Genomic DNA, 12,367 nt, shown 5'->3' on the forward strand with positions numbered 1-12,367 from the left:
AACAGGGCTGAACATACCTGAATTTGCCCAATAGAAATTATTGTTTGTAACTTACATTACTCATATCACATGTATATACTGTATTTTTCACCATCTATTGCATCTTGCCTATGCCGCTCGGTCATTGCTCATCCATATATTCTTATTCCATCCCTTTACTTAAATGTGTGTGTATTAGGTAGTTGTTGTGGAATTGTTAGATTACTTGTTGAATACTACTGCACGGTCAGAATTAGAAGCACAAGCATTTTGCTACACTCGCAATAACATCTGCTAACCATGTATATGTGACCAATAAAATGTGATTTGATTTGACTACACCCTTGATTAGCTAGACACAGACAAGAGTATGCAAGGCGGTGTTGAATGTGTCCCTCTGTGAGTACTCAAATGTTTCATTCATAGGCTTGGTTGCAGCAACCTCATGATGGGTATAGGGAAAATTTGAGTGTTTATGTAGTAGCCTAAACCTATCGATGTTACATTGAGCTGGGTATGATGCTGTAATAGAAATAAGGCCATGCTCATAAGAAATCTATCGTCCTCCCTCATCTTAAATGTCACCGGCACTGTAGAGCCATTTTATAAACGACATTCTTATTTATCATCACTCATCAACATTAGAATTAGAATTCCTAAAACCAGGTTTCAAGCATGGATTACACTTGAGGCCCATGTGATTTCCACAGAGTTGGGTATGAATGCCTTGTCCTGTTACGCTCCTTGCCTATGGAATAGCCTGCAGACTAAACATAAACTTGAGACTCTTGTCCCCCTGTCGTCCATTTTAAACATTTATTGCAGGATTTTTCTTTTTGTATTGCTTGTAACTGCTTTGGGTAATACAAGTTCTTGTGCTGTTAGGGGAATAACCTGTGTGGAAATGTAACAATCTGCTGCTGTATTTGTGTGTTATCTGTGATCGTTTTGTTTGTCTTGTGTAGTTTCCTAATCATTGTACCTAAACTGTATGTGTAAACATGTATACACAAGGCCCACCTGTAAAAGAGACCTTGGTCTCAGTCTGTGTTCCTTGTTGAAATAAAGGTATAATATTTGTGCATCGTGGACAACCATTCACCTTTTATAATAACAAAAACTCCTTAATTTGCTGCATGATTTGGAGATGTTGGAACTGGGCCATGATAGTTCCTAAAAGAAAGTGCAATGGTGTGGGCAGAATGTTGCAGTGACTTCCAAACAAAAAATGCATGCCACCTAGCAAGTACCAAACACTGGCCATGCATTATGCAAGATTGATTGTCCTTTGAACAATTTAAAAGTAAATTCTACAGCTCACACATCTATGTAAAATAATAATTGTTGTTCAAAATGGATAAATACCAACCTTTGTGGGAAAACTGGCCCACGCCAGTTTTGTGTGCAGGCACATATGAGGCCAACCTGGTCTCATGGACTAGACGTGACATAGTAAATGAATGATATGTTACATTTGGTATGGTTACATAAGACAGATGGTTACTTAAGGCAAAAATTAAAGTGGGGTGGTTGGTCGGGGTGGATCGATGAGTGTATAACGCAATTATCTAGCAACCCAAGTATGAATCTCATTGGGTTTGCGTATAACACAAATATCTAGCAAGCCGAAGGTTGTGAGGTCAAATCTCATTGGGTGGGCGTATAACACAAACATCTAGCAACCCAAAGGTTGTGAATTCGAATCTCATTGGGTGGGCGTATAACACAAACATCTAGCAACCCAAAGGTTGTGAGTTTGAATCTCTCATCACAGACAACTTTAGCATTTTTGCTAATTAGTACATACTACTTTTTGAGCTACTTTAAAACTGCTTAGCATATTAGCTAACCCTTCCCCTAACCTTAACCGTTTTAGCTAACCCTTCCCCTAACCCTTTTAGCTAACCCTTCCCCTAACCCTAACCTTGACCGGTTCACCTTTCACCTAACTCCTAAACTTCACCCTAACCTTAACCCTAACCCCTAGCCTAACTAACGTTAGCCACTTAGCCACCTAGCTAGAATTCGTAACATATAATACGTTTTGCTAATTCAAGCGCACCTTTGCTAAATGAGGCCCATGGCCTAAATAATGCCTGAACCTACATCAACCTCACAATGTCTCTCTTCTGTACTCTGGACAGAAATAAAGGCGCTAAATGTCCTTCTAACGTGGCCTTCACCTGGACCACACCAGTATTGATCAATTACAAACGCCCCCACCCATCACCCATGATAATTGGTGCTTTCGAGATGCAGCTTTTTCTGAAATTCAAAACCCCTACCCCCTACCCAAGCACAGCAGAGGAATAAACAATTCACCTCTTCAATTCTGACAATATACAGTACAGATAAGTTTGCAGACATTTATTGTTATTGTACTGCTTGAATCTTTTTCATACAGTATATACCTAATAAGACAAAATATTTGATATCATTGTAACATTTATGGATTCCATTTTATATATAATTATTTATTTTTATTTAACCTTTATTTAACTAGGCACGTCAAATTATACAAGGCAAAACCATAAGTTACAAGGCATAACTGACATTAAGACTTTCATAATCTAGACATGAGAGAGACGAAGAAATCATGACTCATACAGTAGCTCAAGGAGGGGCCTCTCTTCTTTTGTTCTCTATTTCTGCTTTATACATGTTTTGAGTGACCAATGTAATTTCTCACTAAAAGAGGGGCATGCCATTGGTAGACGTTCCACCAGTACCTACGAAATGTAAATAGCGGTCTAATTACCAAAACATCTGCTCTTCGTACATTCGTATTGGTAACATTTATTTGACGAAAGGCAAGATAGCAAGTGCTAATATTAACAGAGCCACAAACTGTCGGTGTCCAACTAGGCTGCGATCTCCTCTAACAGTGTTATGGCTGTCGTCGGAATGAGACCAAGGTGCAGCGTGGTAGGCATCCATTTTGAATTTATTAAATGAACACCAAAAAACAAGAAAGATAAACGACACGTAAAGTATTGTAGCGCGAAACCAGCAACTAACAAAAACAAGATTCCACAACAGAAAGTGGGAAAAAGGGCTGCCTAAGTATGATCCCCAATCAGAGACAACGATAGACAGCTGCCTTTGATTGGGAACCATACTCGGGCAAAAAACAAAGAAATAGACAACATAGAATGCCCACTCCAAATCACACCCTAACCAAATAGAGAAATAAACCGTCTCTCTAAGGTCAGGGCGTGACAGTACCCCCCAGTATGGCCGGGAGTCCGCAAAGGTAAGGACTCCCGGCCGTAAACCTGAACCTATAGGCGAGGGTCCGGGTGGGCATCTACCCTCGGTGGCGACTCCGGTTCCGGACTGCGGATCGTCGCCGGAGGCTCCTTTCCCTGGATCCTCACTGCAGGCTCCGTGCCATGGATCATCACTGCAGGCTCCGTGCCATGGATCATCACTGGAGGCTTCGTGCCATGGATCATCTCTGCAGGCTCCGGGCCATGGATCATCGCTGGAGGCTTCGTGCCATGGATCATCGCTGCAGGCTCCGGGCCATGGATCATCGCTGGAGGCTTCGTGCCATGGATCATCACTGGAGGCTTCGTGCCATGGATCATTACTGGAGGCTTCAGGCCATGGATCATCACTGGAGGCTTCGGGCCATGGATCATCATTGGAGGTTTCATACGTGGAGCCGGAACAGGTCTCACCGGACTGAGGAGACCTACTGGCAGCCTAGTGAGTGGAGCTGCCACAACACGTCCTGGCTGGATACCCACTCTAGCTCGGTGAGTGTGGAGAGCTGGCACCGAACGCACTGGGCTATGACGGCGCACTGGAGGCATAGTGCGTAGAGCCAGCGCAGGACACACTGGACAGTGGAGGCACACTGGAGGGCAAGTGCCGGGAGCTGGAACAGGCTGCACTGGGTTGTGCTGGCGAACTGGGGATACCGTGCGTAGAGCTGGCGCAGGATAACCTGGGCCAAAGAGACGCACCGGAGGCCAGGAACGCTGAGCCGGCACAATCCCTCCTGGCTGAAAGCCCACTCTAGCACGGCAACTGCAGGGAGCTTGCAGAGAGCGCACCGGGCTGTGGCTGCGCACGAAGGCATGGTGCGCAAAACCGGATAACACGATGCTTGACCAGTAACTCGCTCCCGGAGAGTTGAATCAGGTCTGAACCCTGACTCCGCCAATCTCTCCGCCGATCTCCCTGTGTGTCCCAAATACTGGCAAAATACAAAGAAATAGACAACATAGAATGCCCACCCCAAATCACACCCTTACCTAACCAAATAGAGAAATAAACCGTCTCTCTAAGGTCAGGGCGTGACAAACAGAGCCGGGTCCTAATTTAAGATTTCTGTGCATGAATCGGATTTAAGCACCAATCTATCATTGAAGTCAATAATGTAACTTTTGTAGAACTGTATTGCCTGTTGATGCAGAATAATCACCACCAATAATGGCCGACACGATTGAGGGAATCCCTCATGGTCACGCTGTGCGCACAGTTTGGACACCAATTAAGAAGCCAACTAATAGGAAAACCAAGTATAATCCCATTATCCTGCATGACCATTGGACAATTTGTGAAGGTGCGGACTCCGACTGCAAAACCTCCACTGCAGCATACTCCTTTCCACAACCTCTCTCTGGTATCTCTCACTGTCTCCTCCTCCTGGGCACGCTGCTTGGTCCTGTTTTGATGGGATATTCTGTCAAGGGTGTTTGTAGAGACGGACCAAAACGCAGCGCGATATGAATTCCTCATACTTTATTATTAGTGAAACTTAACAAAACAAAACAATAAACAAACCGGTGCTACAGAGGTGCAATGTGCACTAACTCAAAACATAAACAATATCCCATAACCCACAGGTGGAAAAAATACTACTTAAGTATGATTGCCAATTAGAGACAACGATAGCCAGCTGCCTCTAATCATACCAAAATCCCAACATAGAAAAAACAACCTAGAACCCCACATAGAAAATATAAACTAGACTAAACCCCTAGTCACGCCCTGACCTCTTTGCTTGACATCATGGGAAAATCAAAAGAAATCAGCCAAGAACTCAGAAAAATAATTGTAGACATCCACAAGTCTGGTACATCCTTGGGAGCAATTTCCAAAAGCCTGAAGGTACCACGTTCATCTGTACAAACAATAGTATGCATGTATAAACACCATGGGACCATGCAGCTCAGGAAGGAGACGCGTTCTGTCTCCTAGAGATGAACGTACTTTGGTGCGAAAAGTGCAAATCAATCCCAGAACAACAGCAAAGGACCTTGTGAAGATGCTGGAGGAAACAGATACAAAAGTATCTATATCCACAGTAAAACGAGTCCTATATTGACATAATCTGAAAGGTCGCTCAGCAAGGAAGATGCCACTGCTCCAAAACCGCCATAAAAAAGCAAGACTACGGTTTGCAACTGCACATGAGGACAAAGATCGTACTTTTTGGAGAAATGTTCTCTGGTCTGATGAAACAAAAATATAACTGTTTGGCCATAATGACCATCATTATGTTTGGAGGAAAAAAGGGGAGGCTTGCAATCCGAAGAACAACCGTGAAGCATGGGGGTGGCAGCATTATATTGTGGGGGTGCTTTGCTGCAGGAGGGACTGGTGCGCTTCACAAAATAGATGGCGAAATAACATTTATTTGGAAATATTGACGCAACATCTCAAGACATCAGTCAGGAAGTTAAAGCTTGGGCGCAAATGGGTCTTCCAAATGGACAATGACCCCAAGCATGCTTCCAAAGTTGTGGCAAAATGGCTTTTGGACAACAAATCAAGGTATTGGAGTGGCCATCACAAAGCCCTGACCTCAATCCCATAGAAAATGTGTGGGCAGAACTGAAAAAGCATGTGCGAGCAAGGAGGCCTACAAACCTGACTCAGTTACACCAGCTCTGTCAGGAGGAATGGGCCAAAATTCACCCAACTTATTGTGGGAAGCTTGTGGAAGGCTACCCGAAACGTTTAAACAATTTAATGGCAATGTAACCAAATACTAATTGAGTGTATGTAAACTTCTGACCCAATGGGAATGTGATGAAAAAAAAAGCTGAAATAAATAATGATCTCTACTATTATTCTGACATTTCACATTCTTAAAATAATGTGGTGATTTTAGCTGAACTAAGAAAGGGAATTTTTACTAGGGTTAAATGTCAGGAATTGTGAAAACTGAGTTTAAATATTTTTGGCTAAGGTGTGTGTAAACTTCCAACTTCAACTGTATGTGAAATAGAATGATACAAGAAAATCTCTACTATTTTACGGCTCAAGTTCAGGTTGGGCACGAACATACCTTTGGAGATGCGCCGGAAGACATGGCAGCAGTTTTACGGGCACCCAATGACCTCAATCAGCCTGACTAACCAGTGTCTGACTAACCACTACTGTATATAGCCTGTCTTTTTACTGTTGTTTTATTTCTTTACTTACCTATTGTTCACCTAACACTTTTTTTTGCACTATTGGTTAGAGCCTGTAAGTAAGAATTTCACTGTAAGTTCTACACCTGTTGTATTCGGCGCACGTGACAAATAAACTGATTTGATTTGAAAAACACCATCTGAGACGCACGCGCATACACTTTGATATTCACAGACTAGGTAGCTTCAGCCAACACCATCTGAGACGCACGCACATACACTTTGATATTCACAGACTAGGTAGCTTCAGCCAACATCATCTGAGACGCACGCGCATACACTTTGATATTCACAGACTAAGGTAGCTTCAGCCAACACCATCTGAGATGCACGCACATACACTTTGATATTCACAGACTAGGTAGCTTCAGCCAACACCATCTGAGACGCACGCACATACACTTTGATATTCACAGACTAGGTAGCTTCAGCCAACACCATCTGAGACGCACGCACATACACTTTGATATTCACAGACTAGGTAGCTTCAGCCAACACCATCTGAGACGCACGCACATACACTTTGATATTCACAGACTAGGTAGCTTCAGCCAACACCATCTGAGACGCACGCACATACACTTTGATATTCACAGACTAGGTAGCTTCAGCCAACACCATCTGAGACGCACGCGCATACACTTTGATATTCACAGACTAGGTAGCTTCAGCCAACACCATCTGAGACGCACGCGCATACACTTTGATATTCACAGACTAGGTAGCTTCAGCCAACACCATCTGAGACGCACGCGCATACACTTTGATATTCACAGACTAGGTAGCTTCAGCCAACACCATCTGAGACGCACGCGCATACACTTTGATATTCACAGACTAGGTAGCTTCAGCCAACATCAACTGAGACGCACGCACATACACTTTGATATTCACAGACTAGGTAGCTTCAGCCAACACCATCTGAGACGCACGCGCATACACTTTGATATTCACAGACTAGGTAGCTTCAGCCAACACCATCTGAGACGCACGCGCATACACTTTGATATTCACAGACTAGGTAGCTTCAGCCAACACCATCTGAGACGCACGCACATACACTTTGATATTCACAGACTAGGTAGCTTCAGCCAACACCATCTGAGACGCACGCGCATACACTTTGATATTCACAGACTAGGTAGCTTCAGCCAACATCAACTGAGACGCACGCACATACACTTTGATATTCACAGACTAGGTAGCTTCAGCCAACACCATCTGAGACGCACGCGCATACACTTTGATATTCACAGACTAGGTAGCTTCAGCCAACACCATCTGAGACGCACGCGCATACACTTTGATATTCACAGACTAGGTAGCTTCAGCCAACATCATCTGCAGTTGGATGCTTCTCAAATATTTTGCTAAAGATTTTAATTGGGCTGCCTGTGTAAACGCTGCCAAACAGTTTAAAATAAGTTAAAGATGCATTCCAGGTATTTTTGACCTTCTCCTGATGAAAAACTATACCCAAAGTATAAGTACTGTCATGTACACAATGTGTTTTGAGTTTGAATTTTTGATACACACTGGAAACTTAAAGATTTGGACATTTGAGGACATGGTCTGATGCATTTACTCGGATGTCATTGGCATCCCACTTGCTTGTCGGAACAATAGAAGAGCAATAGAGGACAAAAGAGGAAAGGCCAACTCCCCCACTTGTGCCATGTCATGATATACCTGGACCCCCTGTTGAGATGTGCCTTTTGTTAAGTAAATCAGGTGATAAATGAGGTGAAAAGGAGCCTGGAGTGAGTCTTTAAATGAAAATGCATAACAATATTACACTTGTGACAACACCAACACAAAGTGTACTCTAGTCTCTTTTAGCAGTCTTGTGTTTGTGATGTAGAGTGTTTCTATAGAAACAGATTAAGCGCATTCCTTTGAGATTAAACACTAGGAAATAAAGCATGCACCTCATCACTACTTTATTTACAGAGCTGAAAATCAGATTAATTAAATATAGCAAGATCAAGGACCCTTTAAAACTGACATACAAGACATTTACTTATCCTAAAAAGGTTGGAAAATAAGGGTTTACTTTTTCTTAAAGTCTGGATTTTTAACCAGAAAACTGTTTGATTTGGCCTACTCTGCCCTGTATCGTACTTTGTGTTTCTTAGTTCTTTCTCTCTTTCCCCTTTTCTATTGTTTCTTTGTCGCTGATTCAAGGTCAACAAAAAACACTTAGGCCTACCTAGCCAGAATGGGTCCTACTTGAGGTTCAGTGGTAAGTTCAATTTTCTCCTTCAAGTCGAAACGATTCCATGCCAATTTGTTGGCACTGAGGTGACCAATGAAGGATATGGCTTGAAAGCGTACCTTATTCCAGGGATGGAAGGTGTCGCTGTACTCTTATTTATCCCAGTTGCGAAATCAAGTTTGGGCTCCCAAGCTGCACAGCGGTCTAAGGCACTGCATCTCAGTGCTTGAGGTGTCACTACAGACACCCTGGTTTGATTCCAGGCTGTATCACAACCGGCCGTGATTGGGAGTCCCATAGGGCAGCGCACAATTGGCCCAGCGTCGTCTGGGTTTGGCCGGTGTAGGCCGTCATTGTAAATAAGAATTTGTTCTTAAACTAATTGCCTAGTTAAATAAAGGTTAAATAAATACAGTGGCAAGAAAAAGTAGGTTTTGGAATTACCTGGATTTCTGCATAAAATTGGTCATCAAATTTGATCTGATCTTCATCTACGTCACAACAATAGTCAAACACAGTCTGCTTAAACTAATAACACACAAACAGTTATATGTTTTCATGTCTTTATTGAACACACCGTGTAAACATTCACAGTGCAGGGTGGGAAAAGTATGTGAACCGTTGGATTTAATAACTGGTTGACCCTCCTTTGGCAGAAATAACCTCAAACAAACATTTTCTGTAGTTGTGGATCAGACCTGCACAACGGTCAGAAGGAATTTTGAACCATTCCTCTTTACAAAACTGTTTTAGTTCAGGAATAGTCTTGGGATGTCTGGTGTGAACTGCTCTCTTGAAGTCATGCCATAGCATCTCAATCAGGTTGAGGTCAGGACTCTGACTGGGCCACTCCAGAAGGCATCTTTTCTTCTGTTGAAGCAAACTGTCCAGGCCTTGAGGCAGCAAAGCAGCCCCAAACCATGATGCTCCCTCCACCGTACTTTACAGTTGGGATGAGGTTTGATGTTGGTGTGCTGTGCCTTTTTCTCTTCACACAGTGTTGTGTGTTCCTTGCAAACAACTCAACTGTAGTTTCATCTGTCGACAGAATATTTTGCCAGTAGCACTGTGGAACATCCAGGTGCACTTTTGCAAACTTCAGACGTGCAGCAATGTTTTTTTGACAGCAGTGGCTTCCTCCGTGGTGTCCTCCCATGAACACCATTCTTGTTTAGTGTTTTACATATCATAGACTCGTCAACAGAGATGTTAGCATGTTCCAGAGATTTCTGTAAGTCTTTAGCTGATACTCTAGGATTCTTCTTAACCTCGTTGAGCCTTCTGCGCTGTGCTCTTGCAGTCATCTTTGCTGGACGGCCACTCATAGGGAGAGTAGCAACAGTGCTTAACGTTTTCCATTTATAGACAATTTGTCTAACTGTGGACTGATGGACATCAAGGCTTTTAGAGATACTTTTGTAACCCTTTCCAGCTTTATGCAAGTCAACAATTCTTAATATTGGGTTTTCTGAGATCTATTTTGTTCAAGACATGGTTCACATCAGGCAATGCTTCTTGTGAATAGCCAACTCAAATTTTGTGAATGTGTTCTATAGGGCAAACCAACATCTCCAATCTCATCTCATTGATTGGACTCCAGGTTGGCTGATTCCTAACTACAATTAGCTTTTGGAGAAGTCATTAGCCTAGGGGTTCACATACTTTTCCAACCTACACTGCAAATGTTTAAATTATGTATTCAATATAGACAAGATACAATACTTTGCGTGTTATTAGTTTAAGTATACTATGTTTGTCTATTGTTGTGACATAGATGAAGATCAGATCAAATTTGATGACCAATTTATGCAGAAATCCAGGTAATTCCAAAGGGTTCCAATACTTTTTCTTGCCACTGTAAATAAAAAAATAAATAAAGTTGCAACAGGGAGACACCATCCAACACAGAAGCAGAAAAGATGTCTAACTGTCTTCTTGGACACAGACCCTTTATCACCTAATCAGGCAGCACCAAATGTTCTAGAAACATCAGCCTGAGGAGTTGTAGGATGTCAAAACAAAAAGCAGCGACTTTGTCAGCAGCTACAGAATCACACAGTGTCCACAGAATGTCATCAATACAATACAACAGTGAATAATCAGTGTGCCCTGGGTTCTTGTATCTCCAGTCTGACGTCAATCACTATCAACAGATATGAGACAAATCCATAACAATGTTCCAGGTTCGCTTGTCATTATTCCCGTACCAAACACTAGATACACTAGACTACTGCAACACTGGTTCCCCTGCCATGAACCCTAAAGGAACTCAGCAATACTTTTTAGCTAATGTTCTATAGGGGGTGCAGGAACTCATGCAGTAGAAAAATGTTGATGCCGGTAGTCAATTACTCCTGCCCAAGTCAAGCACTGCAAATCCAATGGTGGGCAGTGCTTGACTTGAGCAGGAGTAATTGACTACCGGCATCAACATTTGTCTACTGTATGAGTTCCTGCACCTCCTATAGAATATAAGCTAAAAAGTATTGCGGAGTTCCTTCAACTAAATAAACAGTACCAGAACACAAAATTAGTACTAGCATCCATTTCAGTCCAACTTAAGCACTGATCAAATTCAATCCAATTGTATTTGTCACATGCGCCGAATACAACAGGACAACACCTTACAGTGAAATGCTAATGTTCAAGCCCTTAAACAACAATCAGCAAAATAAAAAAATAAAAAATAAGAATAAGAAATAAAAGTAACAAATAATTACAGGGCGAATTACAGTAAGATAACAATAGCGAGGCTATATACAGGGGGTACCAGTCCAGAGTCAATGTGGTGGGGCACCGGTTAGTCGAGGTAATTGAGGTAATATGTACATGTAGGTAGAGTTATTAAAGTGACTATGCAAAGATAACAAAGAGTAGCAGCAGCGTAAAAGAGGTGGTGGGGGGGCAATGTAAATAGTCTGGGTAGCCATTTGATTAGACGTTCAGGAGTATTATGACTTGGGGGTAGAAGCTCTTTAGAAGTCTCTTGGACCTAGACTTGGCACTCGGTACCGCTTGCCATACGGTAGCAGAGAGAACAGTCTATGACTAGGGTGGCTGGAGTCTTTGACCATTTTTAGGACCTTCCTCTGACACCGCCTAGTATAGAGTTCTTGGATGGCAGGAAGCTTGGCCCCAGTGATGTACTGGGCCATACGCACTACCCTCTGTAGTGCTTTGCGGTCAGAGGCCGAGCAGTTTCCGTACCAGGCTGTGATGGAACCAGTCAGGATGCTCTCGATGGTGCAGCTGTAGAACCTTTTGAGGTTCTGAGGACCCATAACAAATATTTTCAGTGTCATCAGGGGGAATAGGCTTTGCCGTGCCCTCTTCACGACTGTTTTGGTGTGCTTGGACCATGTTAGTTTGTTGGTGATGTGGACAACAAAGAACTTGAAGCTCTCAACCTGCTCCACTACAGCCCCATCAATGGGAATGGGGGGGGGGGGGGTGTTCGGCCCTCCTTTTCCTTAAGTCCACAATCATCTCCTTTGTCTTGATCATGTTGAGGGAGAGGTTGTTGTCCTTGCACCACACAGCCAGGTCTCTAAAGTGAAAAACCTAAACAGCCTTATCTGGTACAAACACAGAGACAGGAACAATCACCCACAAAACACTCAAAGAATATGGCTGCCTAAATCTGGTTCCCAATCAGAGACAATGATAAACACCTGCCTCTGATTGAGAACCACTCTATGCAACCATAGACTTACCTAGACAACTCTACTATACCACAATCCCA

General features: G+C 42.9%; 1 protein-coding gene across 1 annotated transcript in view; it reads left to right on the plus strand.

Annotated features, from left to right (window-relative positions):
- LOC110511665 (nuclear receptor coactivator 7) overlaps nucleotides 1-12,367 on the plus strand; it is a 47,181-nt gene that overhangs the window by 670 nt on the left and 34,144 nt on the right. The window lies entirely within an intron of this gene.

The sequence above is a fragment of the Oncorhynchus mykiss genome, chromosome 3 (assembly GCF_057628025.1).
Source record: "Oncorhynchus mykiss isolate SJ-2025 chromosome 3, ASM5762802v1, whole genome shotgun sequence".
NCBI lineage: Eukaryota > Metazoa > Chordata > Actinopteri > Salmoniformes > Salmonidae > Oncorhynchus > Oncorhynchus mykiss.